Here is a 15191-nt window from a genome sequence, read left to right as displayed (position 1 = left end):
TTTACAGGAAAAAGAAAAAGTCACTACCACATAAAAAACGATGTTCTCCTGGAATAAATATGGTGCAAATGTGTAGTGGTACGTATACGTTGTATCTCTAATACAACGGTAAAATCAACTTTAATAGTCATAGCAAGATAAACTATAGTTGGAGTTGACAGAATTTTGATCAAACAAAAGTAGCAACCTATTTATATTTTCACTGAATTTTAAGTGCATTTTAAGGATCACGTTGCATTTTAAAATGTCGGTATCATTTTAGACATTCGGTAGCCCAATAGATGCTGACAAAAGTTAATTTCTATGGGTGACGGGCGAGGGAGGAAATTGTTGAAAATGACAAAAAAAAAAGGTGGATTTTGAAGTTTCCCCCACAATTTCAGCTTGGCTTGCTAAAGTAGTTTTCTCACCCTGCACAAAATTGGCACATATACTGCCAAAATTTAATCATGTTGCAAAGTGGATTTAGCCTAACTGGTTAGCTTATTTGTTGTGTATCAATCCACCTACTGTTAAATCCTAAATTTGATACGGATATATATAGTTACGCCTATTTATCCTTTTAGGGTAAGCAACATACCCCTCAATAGCGAGTACGTTTGCACATTGTTTCACAAACAAAAATTATTCATTTTTTTTGTTTTTTAAGCATTTACTGGTCTGATTGAACACGGTGAACTCACTTTCGTTGGCATGTCTTAGAAAACCTGTTCTTTTACTTGTTATTATCCTGAAAATATCTCTTTCAAAGAAAATTACCGGCAATTATGTAGTATATATTGGAAAAAGTTGATAGATGCATGTGTTGAGACCTGAGAGCAAGGCTAATAATATAGCTAGCAAATTAGCTATAAAAATATCATTTTAATCTTCTTTTAACCCATCCACATATAGTAGTTAGATGTTTATAATCAATACATGGTCTACTTGTCTCTCTAATAGAGTTTCTTAGTTCTTATGCGAAAACTAGCTATAAGCTCATAGCCTGCTTCTCCTCTATCTCAGCATTTAGCCGGCTTACATCCTCCTATTATACTTAGCTCTGAGAGTGGAGACCAAGTTTCTCGAAGGCGAGAGCATCAACAATTTAAAAACGCCCACTTGGAGTATGTAAAGCGCGAAACCTAGCAAACCTGCAAACTCCGATCTGTCCAGGAAACGATGCGTTCCTGAATCTTGATCCAGGAGCTGAAGAGAACTGAAGCAAAACTGTGGAAAAATCACTGGAGTAGGGTCGTTTTCATTTCCAGCTTGATGATCCACTGTTTAAATCTAAGATCTGCAGACAGATGCTATCTGCTGCTGCTGCTGCTACTAAATCCAGATTCCATAATTCAGGTCGCATCATATTTCCTGTTCATGTTTCGGATGATGAATCGATGATAACAGGAACTTGATATGGAATCGGTAGTGTTAGGGGCTGTTTGGGACAAGAGGCTAAAGTTAGCCCCCCGTCCCATCGAATGGTTGGATATTTATAACTTATTATAAATAGTAAATATAGACTATTAATAAAATCCATCTATAATCTTGGACTAATTCGCGAAACGAATCTATTGAGCCTAATTAATCCATGATTAGCCTATGTGATGTTACAGTAAACATGCTCTAATTATGGATTAATTAGGCTTAAAAAATCGTCTCGTGGATTAGCACTCATTTATAAAATTAGTTTTTTTATTAGTCTAGGTTTAATACTTTAAATTAGCGTCTAAACATCCGACATGAGATAGGGCTAAAAAGTTTAGCCCCATCTAAACAACCTCATTGCTGCTGATAGTAAGTTTAGTTTCCAAAAAGTTTTCCGAAAAGCATCACGTCGAATCTTTGGACACCTAAATAGAGTATTAAATATTGATGAAAATAAAAACTAATTATATAGTTATGGACGAAATCGTCAGACAAATATTTTGAGCCTAATTAATGCATGATTAGCCATAAGTGTACAATACCCTACATGTGCTAATGATGGATTAATTAGGCTCAAAAAATTCGTCTCGCGGTACCCAGACGAGCCGTGAAATTCGTTTTTTTATTCGTGTCCAAAATTCTCAACAGACGTTAGGTGAAACTTTCGATGTGGCTTTCTTCCAAAATTTTTTAAATCTAAACGGGGCCTGAATACGACGATGGTGCAATTTGTCCTTTGCTTCTGTGGCTACAAATGTGCCGTACGACTGATTTGGAGCTGTGGTACAGCAGCACTCATTTCTTTTGAGAGTTGTTTTTTGGCTTTTTAAATGAGAAAAAAGTTAAACGATACAACTTAGGGATGACAATGGGTAAATACCTTTCGGGTATTGCTATCCCATATCCATAACCACTACTAAAAATTTGTACCATTAAAATACCCATAGCCGTCACGAGTAGGAAAATTTCCTCATACTCATACCCGCTTAGCTAAACCTTACCCGTCGGGTCACCCATATACCCGCAAAAGTTCAAAACAATCTAAATATCACAGTTTCCATATAGTATATTGCATAGATGCTATATACTTAGGACATCACACATTCATATAGTGTGATGGAAAAGATATGGATGGTTTAAATATCTATGATTTTGGTTAATTAGGCTATGCTAATTTGAGGCCATGACATACATTTAAACTTGTGGGTATGAACCCATGGGTAAACGGGTATGGGGATATAATAACGTTTTCATACCCGCGTACCCATCGGGTGAAAGTATTTGCCCAATTACTTACCCCACGGGTAATATATTTAGCTCATACCCATACTCTAATAGAGTAAATACCCATCGGGTCTCGGGTCGCGGGTCTCCATTGCCATCTCTAGTACAACTATAATTGAAAACAGAGAATAATTTGCATATAAAAAGATCGTCCACCTCTCACATATATGATGTCTTAAAGTCTGTGCTGCAGATGACTGTAAATCTATAACCCAATTTTTTCTCTTATTTCATCTCTTCTCTATGTAAACATAAATATGACGTGATGATTTTTAGAGTGCGCTTACATCACTTATTATTATTCTTGCTATTAAGAGCGCTTGTTTAGTCCTTTCTGGCTACAGTCATCAGATCGCACCATATCTGATCGCACCATGATCACCAGCTTGCAAACATTATATTTTTCTTTAAAAGGCAAACTTTATTTATTAGTGTTTCTTAGAAAACTTTCCTAGAATCAAATTTATTTACCTTTTTAATATTTATCAATTCATTTATACCTTTGAATAACTATCAATGACTCAATTTCATTCATCATCCATCAATTCTACTACCTCCATTCTAAAATACAATCTTTTTTATATTTAAATATTGTACCTATAAGTATTTCTAACACTATTCGCAGTACTACTTATCACATAAATAACTTCTAATTCGAAATTATTCTCATATTACTCCACCTACCCTCACATTATTTATTAAGGGGCATTCTAATGTTTTATTTTCAACCTTAATCTCTAATAAACAATCTTATACTAAGGGGGTGTTTGTTTCTAGAGACTAAAGTTTAGTCCCTAGTCACATTAGATGTTTGGACACTTATTATAAATAGTAAACAAAGTTTATAAATAAAACTCATGCATAATCTTAGACTAATTTGCGAGATGAATCTAATAAGCCTAATTAATCTATGATTAGCCTATGTGATGCTACAGTAAATATTTGCTAATTATGGATTAATTAGGCTCAAAAAATTCGTCTCGTGGATTAGCTCTTATTTATGAACTTAGTTTTTTGATTAGTCTATATTTAATACTTTAAATTAGTTCCAAACATCCGATATGACATGGACTAAAAAGTTTAGCCCCATCTAAACAACCCTTAAAACATATTTAAGCAACATACTGCAAATCATAAAAGCAGGTGTCGCATCGAGCCTGTTTTTTCTTTCTTCTTAAGGTAGTCCTCTTCTTCTGGGAGTGTGTTTTTTTATAGAAAAAATGATTACTGTTATTGTTTAATGTCAGTTAGTGGAACAAGTCTGCATCAACGGAGAAAATACGGGTCACTTTGACGCGGCATGGCCGTACGAGCGGACAATTTCTTTTGGTCTATTTTAATTTTTTTTCATTGTTTTTTTCTTTGGTCAAAATATTGTTTCTTTATTTATTTTTTAAAAACACATTATAATGCAGACACTCGTAACACACGAACACTCGTTTCTATAGACACAAGCACACAACCTAACTTTTATAAGGGCATCCATAATATGGTTCAAAAGTGGTTCATAAGCAATATAACATGTGATTCAGCCACCTACCAGTATTGTGAAACTAGTTCATAGCAAAGAAATAGCAAAAGCTACTCATAAGCATATGGGCTGCCTATAGAGAATAAAATATATGATTTATGTCTATCTCTTCTCTACTACTAATGCTATTTGCTATCTACATACATTGTGAATGTTATAATAGTTAAAATTTATATATGTGGATCCTATCTATATAGACTAATTTTGCCATATACATTGTCGTGCTCTAAGCATATTCAAAGATTGGGCCGATCACATCTTGGAATTGGACAAAGTTATCACATATGTCGCTCTATATACACGCCTACAATTAAAAGAATAATGAGTTTCTAAACTATTTTCCTTGATATAGTAAATTTCTTGTGTGCTTTCCAACTTTTTCTCTAAAATATGTCGATTATATTTTCCCTTTCTTTTTTTTTTACATTTTTCACCATTTCATTTTTGTCTTTTTTTTTCTGAGCTTTGAACCGTGGCAGTTGTCAAGGACTCAAGGTTCAGAAGCACGTGCCAGTGTGCAGCTGCAATTGCCAGTGTGATCGTTCTTCTTCTTCGTCTTATCACATGAAAAATGCACATTGTACACCAACCACGGTACACGCGCACCACACACTTTGTACACGTCTATGGATCCGTAAGTGCATCCTATTTTAATACACAGTAATGAAGAGACAGTCCATCGATGAATCTCCAAATCTTACTGAATTTCTCCTGAGTGGGGAGTCATTAGTCAAAGAAAACAGATAATTAATTCATCGCCATTTAATACTAAATTCCATACTCACATAGAATCTCCAATCATTTACACCTTTTGTATCCAAATACTTTGATGTTGTTAACTTTTATAAATCTATTTCGACATAGTCAAAATATTTATACAAATATGCAAAGTAATAAGTCACGCTTAAAGTATATTTACTAATAAATCAAATCATAAAAAAATAATTAATAATTATGTAAATTTTTATATAAGACAATTGTCAAATATAGTCCCAAAAGTAAACGGCGTTAAATAAAAAGCAGGTGAAGTATATGACACGGTTAACTTTATTTCAAACTTTTGAAACTTTGATCATATCAACAGCTCTCAAAATATTTAGTTCGAAAAATACAAAACTCACATCCATAGATTCTTTTTATGAGTACATTCACAATATTATTTTTTTATATATTATTGTTATATTATAGCTATGAAAGGTGGTCAACGTTATTCACAAAAGAGGGAATAAAGTCAACAACATCATTGTATAGTCTCACCATTACATATTTTTTTAGATATTATTGTTATATTATAGTAAAAATAGTTGTTAAATTATGTATGAAACATCAAATAAAAGTCAACAGTGTCCTCATGTAGTTTTTTCAATTCTGAGGTGTGTATTTGGCCCGTCTAATATTAACCACTCCGTTTTGACATCCAATGCTTAATTAGTCAACATACTGATCGAGAACTTGATTAGAATATTGCCTGTACTTATTTGTCAGTAGGGCGGCGTTCGGGCAGAGAACTAGTTAACTTCACAGACTACTAAACGTATATTTTGTTATAAAAATTTTCTATAAAAATATTGTTTTAAAAAAATCATATTAATCTATTTATATTTTTTATAATTAATAATTAATTAATCATGTAATAATCTATTACTAAGTTTTTTACGTCGGATAACTTTAACTTATCGTCTCCCACCAGCGAACGCGGCCTAGGATCCAATAATACTGGTAACAGTGCTACCGAAAATGAGAGGCGAATATTTCTTCGAGCTTGAGCGAATGTCATACTGTCGTATGGACCATGGTTGATGGGACTGGGCGTGTCGTCAATCTCTCTTGTACTGCAGCTAATCTGAATGCAAGTGTTTTTGTTAGATGTGGACAATATAGGGTTGTTTCGTGGTGTTTGTTTTATGGACGAACAATGGATATAGTTACCTACCATTAGATTATATCCAATGATTAATATATTTTGTTATTGGGTAATAATTTACCCTTTTTTTCATAAAAAAGTAGTTCCTCACATCGAGATAACCAAACAACCAACATAAATAATCATACTCTATCCAACCTTGCTATTGAACCAAATGCACCCAAGCCACTTGCTTTCCATCTTGTCGATGATTAGATGAGATCGATGGAAACTCCTCCAAAATTTCAGTGAAATTTCTTCAAACCAAATAGGCTCTAACACACGTAACACGTGGTAGTCTACGATGTACAAACGAACATTAGCCCTCCAATGGGTGGTGCAGAGTTTCATATTAACTAGATGATACATGTGCATTGCTGTGGGAATATGTACGAACATAACATAAGCAAATTACTTGTTTCTATAAATAGCACATTGATTGATGTTAATCGAATACAATTGTTATCAAATGTAAAAACATATGTACTTTTGAAACGCACGCATATTCAATAATGACTACAACAATTCCCTAGCTGACGTTTTGGAGCAGGTGCTACAATTAGTACGAGATAGGGAAAGTGCTTAAACCTTGTAACATTTTGTTGTATGGTCCTTAGGCTCGCGCTAAGGGGCCGGTGTAATAAACTCTCTTCTCTCTTTAATTGAATGGCAGAGCTCCTGTCGATTGCCTAAAAAAACACATGTACTTTTTATATTTTTATATGTATATAAAATTGAATTGGATGAACACAATGATAATTCTCATCAAGAATTAGGAGCAGTATTAACTAATTAACTATTAGATTAACTATACTAAGTAGATTCTTCGTGTATATGATATATGGATGATTATAATCAAAGCATGAGGACTATCTAAAAACTATTATTGTAGATGAAGTGGCTCACTACATGTTGAGCTTTTAGTGACAACTATATATGATATATAGGTAAAGCAGTAAAAAATTACGATCACAAGAATACATTAGTAGTAGCTTGCAATCAGGAGGAATTAATAATAATAATAATAATAATAATAATAATAATAATAATAATAATAATAATAATAATAATAATAATAATAATAATAACAACAACAACAATAACAACAACATACTATAGATGTCTCCAAATGCTTAAGTTGTAATCACACCGGCCAAAGACACTTTATAAGCGTAGAGTTAGTGTGTGTATACATCGAGAGACTCTTCCATTCATGTGTTTAAGTAATGTGCGTCTTCTTCTGATATGTCCCCAACAACAAACCTAGATACCACATGCAAATCAAAGAAAGAGATAAGAGACTTTAAGAAAAATAGCATGGCCAAAACGTGCTCATCTTCTTAGAGCCCCACCAAACCGGCTAATTTGGTCAAAAGAGCTTTTGTTTGGGCTAAAGTAGCAAAGTAGATGGATGATGGACCACATGAGGAATGCATGCACTGAGGTTTTTATGACATGGCTTCTTATTTCCTCTTTGCTGCTTTTTTTTTGTTATGTGGAACTAATTCATAAGGAAATCTTAAAAAGCCCACCTTATAGCGTATGAACATTAGTTTTACCTTGCTTATTCTATAACATGAGAACCTTCTTAAAAAGTATTATGCTCTTTTATCCATTTGAGTGATGGTATGAGATAGCTACATAAACATGTGCACGCTTTGCCTTGCTTGCCTTGGATAGGCTGGTGGGTTTTTTTGTGTTGGGGGGATGACATGTGCATGTAAGTGATTCTCATGCTTCCGATTTTGTTTTGGTGTAAATCTTATTGGATTTATCTAAGTTTAATTTTGGAATACTCGTTTATCCAGTCTGTGTGAAGTTTGAATAGGATACGCGTGACTTATCTAATTGTTACGAGTTACATAAATAACACAGGCTTCCTAATCACGCATCATGATATCTTTATAAATACTGAGTCACCGCCTCCACACAACACACGTGAAAAACAATGTAGGGTTTGCCTACTCCTTTTTACTACACCATCTCACATCATCTACTATGCCCCACTCACTAGCATGCACCAGCGGATCTAAAGAGCAGGTTTCCAGATCTGTCACCTTTGACATCCTAAAACAGGAGATGGTGAATAAGGTTTTTAAGAAGTGTTACATGCGCTACTCGTTGTTCGTCCACCATGACACGTCTTTTGTCTTTGGTTGCGACACGACATCGTCAACGTGTGCTGCTACACAATGCTCGTACGGTTATGCACTCTTGCTAACTCTTCGATTCAGAATCCGATATAGAACCATCCATGCATTGCAAGCATGTTTCATATTTTCAATCTGTTCATGTGCAATACTTTTATATACATGTCTAGATCATATTCATATGGGATGGTTTTCTTAGTTTATGTATTGAATGCCATTGTTTATTTATGGAATAAATTAAATCTATGTATGCTTATATTTCAATAGAGAAAAGGAGTTTTTTTCTGTAAGAACTAAAGTGTCATCATAATATAAAAAATTAAGAAGAACAAATAATACTTTTGCCACTAAACTATATCCGCCCCCAAATAAATTATGATACCAACACTACCATCGACAAGTTTGAGAATATTTTTGAAGGATAGGGTTCTCAGCGCACCTACCGGAAATTAAAACACACCTAGGCATTCCTTATAATGAAGGAATTTCAAAATGATTTGTACAAGATCAGCTAAATTCTGCGAAATTCTTGGACAGTTCATGCCTGGTAGGTTACAGACTTGATGACACCAAACGGCATAATGCATCCGTTGCCAAAAAAAAAACTCTTTCCCACATTTTACACATCACAATACAAAGCTAGAAAGATCATAATATCCTTCATATTTACAAAATCTAATGAACATATCCTACACTTTCATAAAACTCTAATGTATTTATTCTCCATTTTCACAAAATCTTTATGCGAAAGAGGGTAAAAACGAAGTCTTTGCATGATAGATGGACTCCTTGTTCTTCAAAAGAATGAATATCATGACTGATACTTGCTCACACACTTGCATGTGACAGGACCAATCAATGTTGGGACTTGTGAGGATGTCCAAGATCTGGAGTTTGTTCGTTCCACATTTTTTAGGTCAATAGCACGAGCTTGTTCGTTCCACGTTGATAGGTCCTTACATATGAATATCTTTGTCCAAACAGTACTCTTATAATTAATTTTCTTATTTAAATCTTTTCGAATGGATTAGTTTTCGAGGATTTTCATATGATTTGAACTATATCCTATAAAACCCTATCATATTTCTTGGTTGTAAAGAAGCACACCTGCTTTCATGAGAGGCTTTCATGAGAGTAGTAGAGTACCGGAATGCGTCTATGGAGTCTCAACCAGAGCCCAAAGGCTAGAGCCTTACAGAAGAGAGAAATGACATGTTTACTTATTATTGGATAAGGGCATATATTCTCATCCAAAAGTAACGTATTCTAGTATCACAGACATATCCTAATATTATAAATTAGATTTATAATATTATAATGTATCACACTCAGTACTAGTTTCTTTTATTTGGAACATAGGGAGTATTGGTTATAGGAGTTTTATAAATTTAAGGGTGGTGTGTATAACTTTTTTTATTCAAAATTTAAGAGCCGAGTTTAGAAAAGGACGTGCTAATTTTTATAAATTTTTAAGTTAAAAATATATAAGTGCTAAGTTATGTTGTGAAAGGACACGTGGGTCAAGGCTCATTACAACCCTTGTTTGTAAGGCCACCTCCAATGTAGAATAGAGATAGCCTCTTACACATATTTTAATGTCAAGTGAGAATGAATTGTAGGGTCATTTGTATTATGAGCTATTGGCTAAGAGTTAGACCATTGAAAAAGTTATTTTTTATAATGCTTAGAGATAATATGTTATCTCTATTATTGGAGATGACCTAACATATGACTTTTGGGAGCAGAAGGTTTATTTGATTTTTGTGATAGTTGTTTATAAACAACTAAATTAGCTAAAAATCTTACTTTAGAAAGGACGTACAAGAAATACTTATTTATACATACATACGTACGTGTATATATATATATATATATATATATATATATATATATATATATATATATATTATATAATGCCATTTAAAATGTTGAAAAACATGTCCAACAAAGAAATCCATGATTACTCATTGGCAAAGAACACAACCTAAATGAATTTGAAAGGTCGTAAGATTTGGTGGTTTATTCGTATCACACGTTTTGGTTACTAGCTTTCTAATTGACATAAGTATATTGTGGGGACATCTGCACGTCTTTTGATTTCTGAAGCGAAAAAAAATATTTGTGCTGAAACAGAGGCATACTATCGTTGGAGTAGGAAACTAGAAAACACAAAAACAATTACCGATGGTTAGAACAAAGGGAGGCAAAGAAGAGAGACATAATCTAACAAAAAGAACAGAAGGACGGTTTGTTACACAATAGACGTTCAGATACCAGATCACCTATACAACAGGTCTAAACAAACTTGCAGCATATATATACACACACAATGAGAGCATGTATAGTTTACAATTTTTTAATTGATACCATTAACTTTTAAACCTACGTATAAATTTATGTAAATATATAAAATTATAAATTTATTTAATTTTTTTAATAATAATTATATAAATTTTGAATAAGACGAACTTAGTTAACAGCACCGGTGTAGATGTGGAGCTTGCAGGCGACGACGACGATGGCGAAGAGGAGGAAGAAGAGGAGGGTGTGGATGAAGGCCGCCCTGCCGGTGACGCGGAGGCTGCCGAAGTCGACCCACCGGTGCGTCCCCGGCAGCTCGACGAGCAGCCCCGGCGAGAGCAGCACGAACAGCACCACCCCCACCACCACCGGCGCCCAGTCCTGCATCTCGATCGGCTAGATTATTCAATTCCCTGCAGCTCGCTTAGCTAGCTAGCCTTGGTAATGCCGGCCGGGAGAAGCTAGGGAAGATGAAAGGATCGATATTACGGAGGGAAAATTATGAGGAGAATGAGACGTGGGGTAGCTAGCTGCTCTGCTTTCATGGCCTGACGCTGAAAGAGATGAAAGGAGATCGATCATGAGGGGGAATAAAGATGGAGGAAGGTTGAAGACGATGGAATTTGCCGTCAGAGAGAAGAAAAAGAGAAAAAAATGTGTGATTGTTTGGTTTTTTTTTGCTAAACCGTATATTTGCAAACTATAAAATGATTTATAAATAAAAATTTTATATACGTATTATTATCGATCTAAAAGTTACGGCTGAAAAATAAATTTTGGTTAAAAAAAATCTGAAAATCAAGACGAAAAATTTAAATTTTAGCTTATAAGCATGGTTTAAGTACGCCGATAGAGGTTACTGTCGGATGAGGGCATTTGATTCATTGATGGTAAACTGTTCGATTACTTATTTGGAAGACAAAAGGGGGCATCTAGATAGTGCTTTCTTGTTAGCTGGACTAGATTATTTTGGGTTACTGTTAGGATTGTAGGGATGATCTCAGGTAAGAACTGCTAATCAAGTAATCAACTGTCAGCTGGTAACATAGAACTAATTACCTGAACAATATTACCTCACTGTAGTCTGCAGAGACTGTAATACGCAGTAGGCAGTACTTTTTCCTTACGCGACATTAAAATGTAATTAATGGATAGCCCTCCATTTGGACCAGACTAATAAGTTATAGCGAGTAAATTTCACAAGAACTATACATATTTTGATTAAACTATTAGAAAACTATAGATTTATAGTATTGTATCATAAAACCATAGACTTGACATCAAATTTATCATAAAAATTTAAAATTAAGTTGAATTATCACATAATTTTGCAATTACAAAATTATGCAATCAAACTATCAAAACTACCGCATCCTATCTATCCCATAATTTAAGAGATTATGTCTCTTTTTGCAAAAAATAAGAAGGTAGCATAAGTCATGTCATAAAAAACGGTAGGTCTGGAAATAAAATTATACAAAAATTGAATGATGTGAGATAAAGTGGTAAAAAAAATTAGTAGATAGATAATACAATAGTATAAAAATTGAATCATGAGTAATAAAATATTGTCTTAGGATCACAAAATCCATTATATTGTGAGACATGTTTAAATGATAAAATATCTTACATCATGAGACATATTTTTTTTTGAGAACACACTGCACGCACGCAAACCCTATCCTAGAGAAATGGACTGACCTTAAGTGTTACTAAGACCTTTGTAACCAGTAGACTACAGGCCCTTTAGTTATTCTTAACGCCAATTTAATCATAAAACTACAGTACTTATAACCTAACAAAAACAATGTTCGTAGGGATTTAAGCTGTAAAATATATAGTTTCTGGTAACATAATATTAAATCTGTAGGTTTAATATTTAAATCTATTGTTTCGTGCTACTTTGTCTTAGACTTGTAGTCTTGTGATATCAAGTTATCTATAGTTTTGCAAAATTTACTCTATAATAAAAGTTAAAATGGTAAAAAATAAGCACGATGGGTACTCTCCTTCCGTCATAAAACAGAGCTACTACCTAAGATTGTATTTGACGCTAGACGCATAACATAATTCCACTGATTCCCTTCTCTAAACCTTCGTTATTCACTCCCTTCCAATTTCAGCCAAGCTTAGGTAGCGTGTTTAAGATGGATTAGTAACCAATACGGAAAACATGGTAGCATATTAGCATAGCTATAACAAACTCAAAAATGTATTGATATAAACTTTTAAACAATTTTTTTATAAATATTTTTATAAAAAAATTCGCTGTTTAGCAGCTTGTAAAGTATATCGGTGCAAAAGAAGACAATATGGGCCAGTAAACATATCTAAAGAACGCGGCCTAATTAGGGGGTGTTTAGTTGGTGAAATGAAAATTTTTGCATGTCACATCAGACGTTTGACCGAACGTCAGAAGGAGTTTTTGGACAAGAATGAAAAAACGAATTTTACGGGACGAGACGAATCTTCTGAGCCTAATTAATCTGTCATTAGCGCATGTGGTTACTGTAGCATTTATGGCTAATCACGTACTAATTAGATTCAAAAGATTCGTTTCACTATTTCTCATATAACTGTGCAATTATTTTTTCGGTTTATCTATGTTTAATGCTCTATTTATGTGTCCAAAGATTTGATATGATGTTTTTGGATGAAAATTTTTGGAACTAAACTGGGCCTTAATTATCGACCCAGGCCCATGTTAAAATGGGCTGTCGGCCCACAACATCAGCCCAAAAGCAGCGGCCCCACCTGTCAGACGGTTCGTCCCCTCTCCCCGCGCCGCCGGACGGGAACGGGATGCTTCCAGGCTCCAGCGCATTTCCAGCCTCGCACACACGCAACGGAAAGGTAGAGACGCGCCGACCCCCCTACTCCCCAACGCCACTGGAACGTGGGCCCGCACACGCCGTGCGGCGGCGGATGGCCCACCTGTCATATGCACCGCGGGCGGAGCTGGTCTGACGTTGGTGGGCCCCACCTCCTTCGTCGTCACCCGTCAGTGGGGCAGTACTAGTAGTAGTACCGCTACCGCTGCTCCACTGCGGCCGCACGAACGCAAGCAGATTCGAATTCGAAGCGTGGAGAGAGAGAGAGAGAGAGAGAGAGAGGGGAATGGCGGACTGGGGGCCGGTGGTGGTGGCGACGGTGCTGTTCGTGCTGCTCACGCCGGGGCTGCTGTGCACGCTGCCCGGGAGGGGGCGGGTGGCGGAGTTCGGGAGCATGCACACCAGCGGCCTCGCCGTCCTCGTCCACGCCGTCCTCTACTTCGCCCTCCTCACCATCTTCCTCATCGCCGTCGGCGTCCACATCTACGCCGGCTAACTGGCTGGCTGGCTACGTCCTCCCCTCTACCTGCCGCACTCACTCTAGCGAGGCAGGCCGGCCGCCTCTCCTCGATGTAGTACGTACGCCGGCCCTCCTCCTCCCAGCCGATTTGCTTTTCAATTTGATGGATTGGGGATCTGTCAGCTCGCTCGCTCGCTTCTGCGTATGGCCACCGCGGATTCTCCTCGTTCTGTCAACTCATCAAGCCGTGTAATTGCTTCCTCTGCTAGCAATTACAACTAATTAGTGTTAATTTGGTGCTGCTACTGCTGTTGTTGTTGTGAGTGTGTCTCGGTGTTTGGCGGGGCTGATTTCTGCATCCATTTTGTGATCGATTGCCTTCCGTTTCTCTGGTTGCTTGATTCGTTCGCGTTTGATGCTTTGGATACGATCTGTTCGGCGCGCTTTTTTTATTCGGCACCGTTTTTTAATCTATACTTAACCATTTAAGATTTACTTTAGAAGTAAATTAAATCATAATAAAAATAGGTAATAATTATATAAATTTTACCAGGCAAATTATTTAACGCTATTGGCATTTAATCTATGTTTAATTGTGCCTTTTGAATCTAACCTTTTAGCTCCAAAATTTTACTCAGATAATAAATTAAATCATAGCAAAATAATTAATAATTATATATATTTTTACCAAGATAAACATTACATGTAAACACTTTCTGGTCTTTTGTAGATAAAGACCAGAAAGTGTTTATGTGTACTGTTTATCTTGGTAAATATATATATATATATATATATATATATATATATATATAATAAGACACAGATGAATCTAGGTAAATTTAGATTATCTAGAAAGTGTTATAACCAGAAACGGATGGAATACGTTAGATAAAAAAAAACAATAGAAGCAGCTCTAAAAATTAACCCCCTCTATTTATGCTTATCGCGTTTATGGTTATGTAGAGTAAAGAAAAAAATATGAATTATAGATATCTGGCTACATGGTTTGTATAACAGATTATGTGCGTGTTAAAGTGGATTATATATTAACAATGTATTGTATACGTTTACATGTATTGTATAAGGTTTATATTAGTTTTTTTGATGATGATCAAAAAACTGTGCTTAGCGTCCGCGGAATCGATTCACAAATCACAATGATGGCCGTCATCTGTGTTCCTAGCAAGCAAAGTGTGCTGCTATACCAAGTTGTTTGACTTTCGTATAACCAAAAAGCGTACAACTATCGATCAATTAAAAAAAGTAACCATTAATCAATTTAATCGTATAATCGTATGCAAGTAGTACCACTAGATCGTAT

This window comes from Oryza brachyantha, chromosome 4, assembly GCF_000231095.2.
Source record: "Oryza brachyantha chromosome 4, ObraRS2, whole genome shotgun sequence".
Lineage (NCBI taxonomy): Eukaryota > Viridiplantae > Streptophyta > Magnoliopsida > Poales > Poaceae > Oryza > Oryza brachyantha.
Note: the sequence above shows the minus strand (reverse complement) of the source record.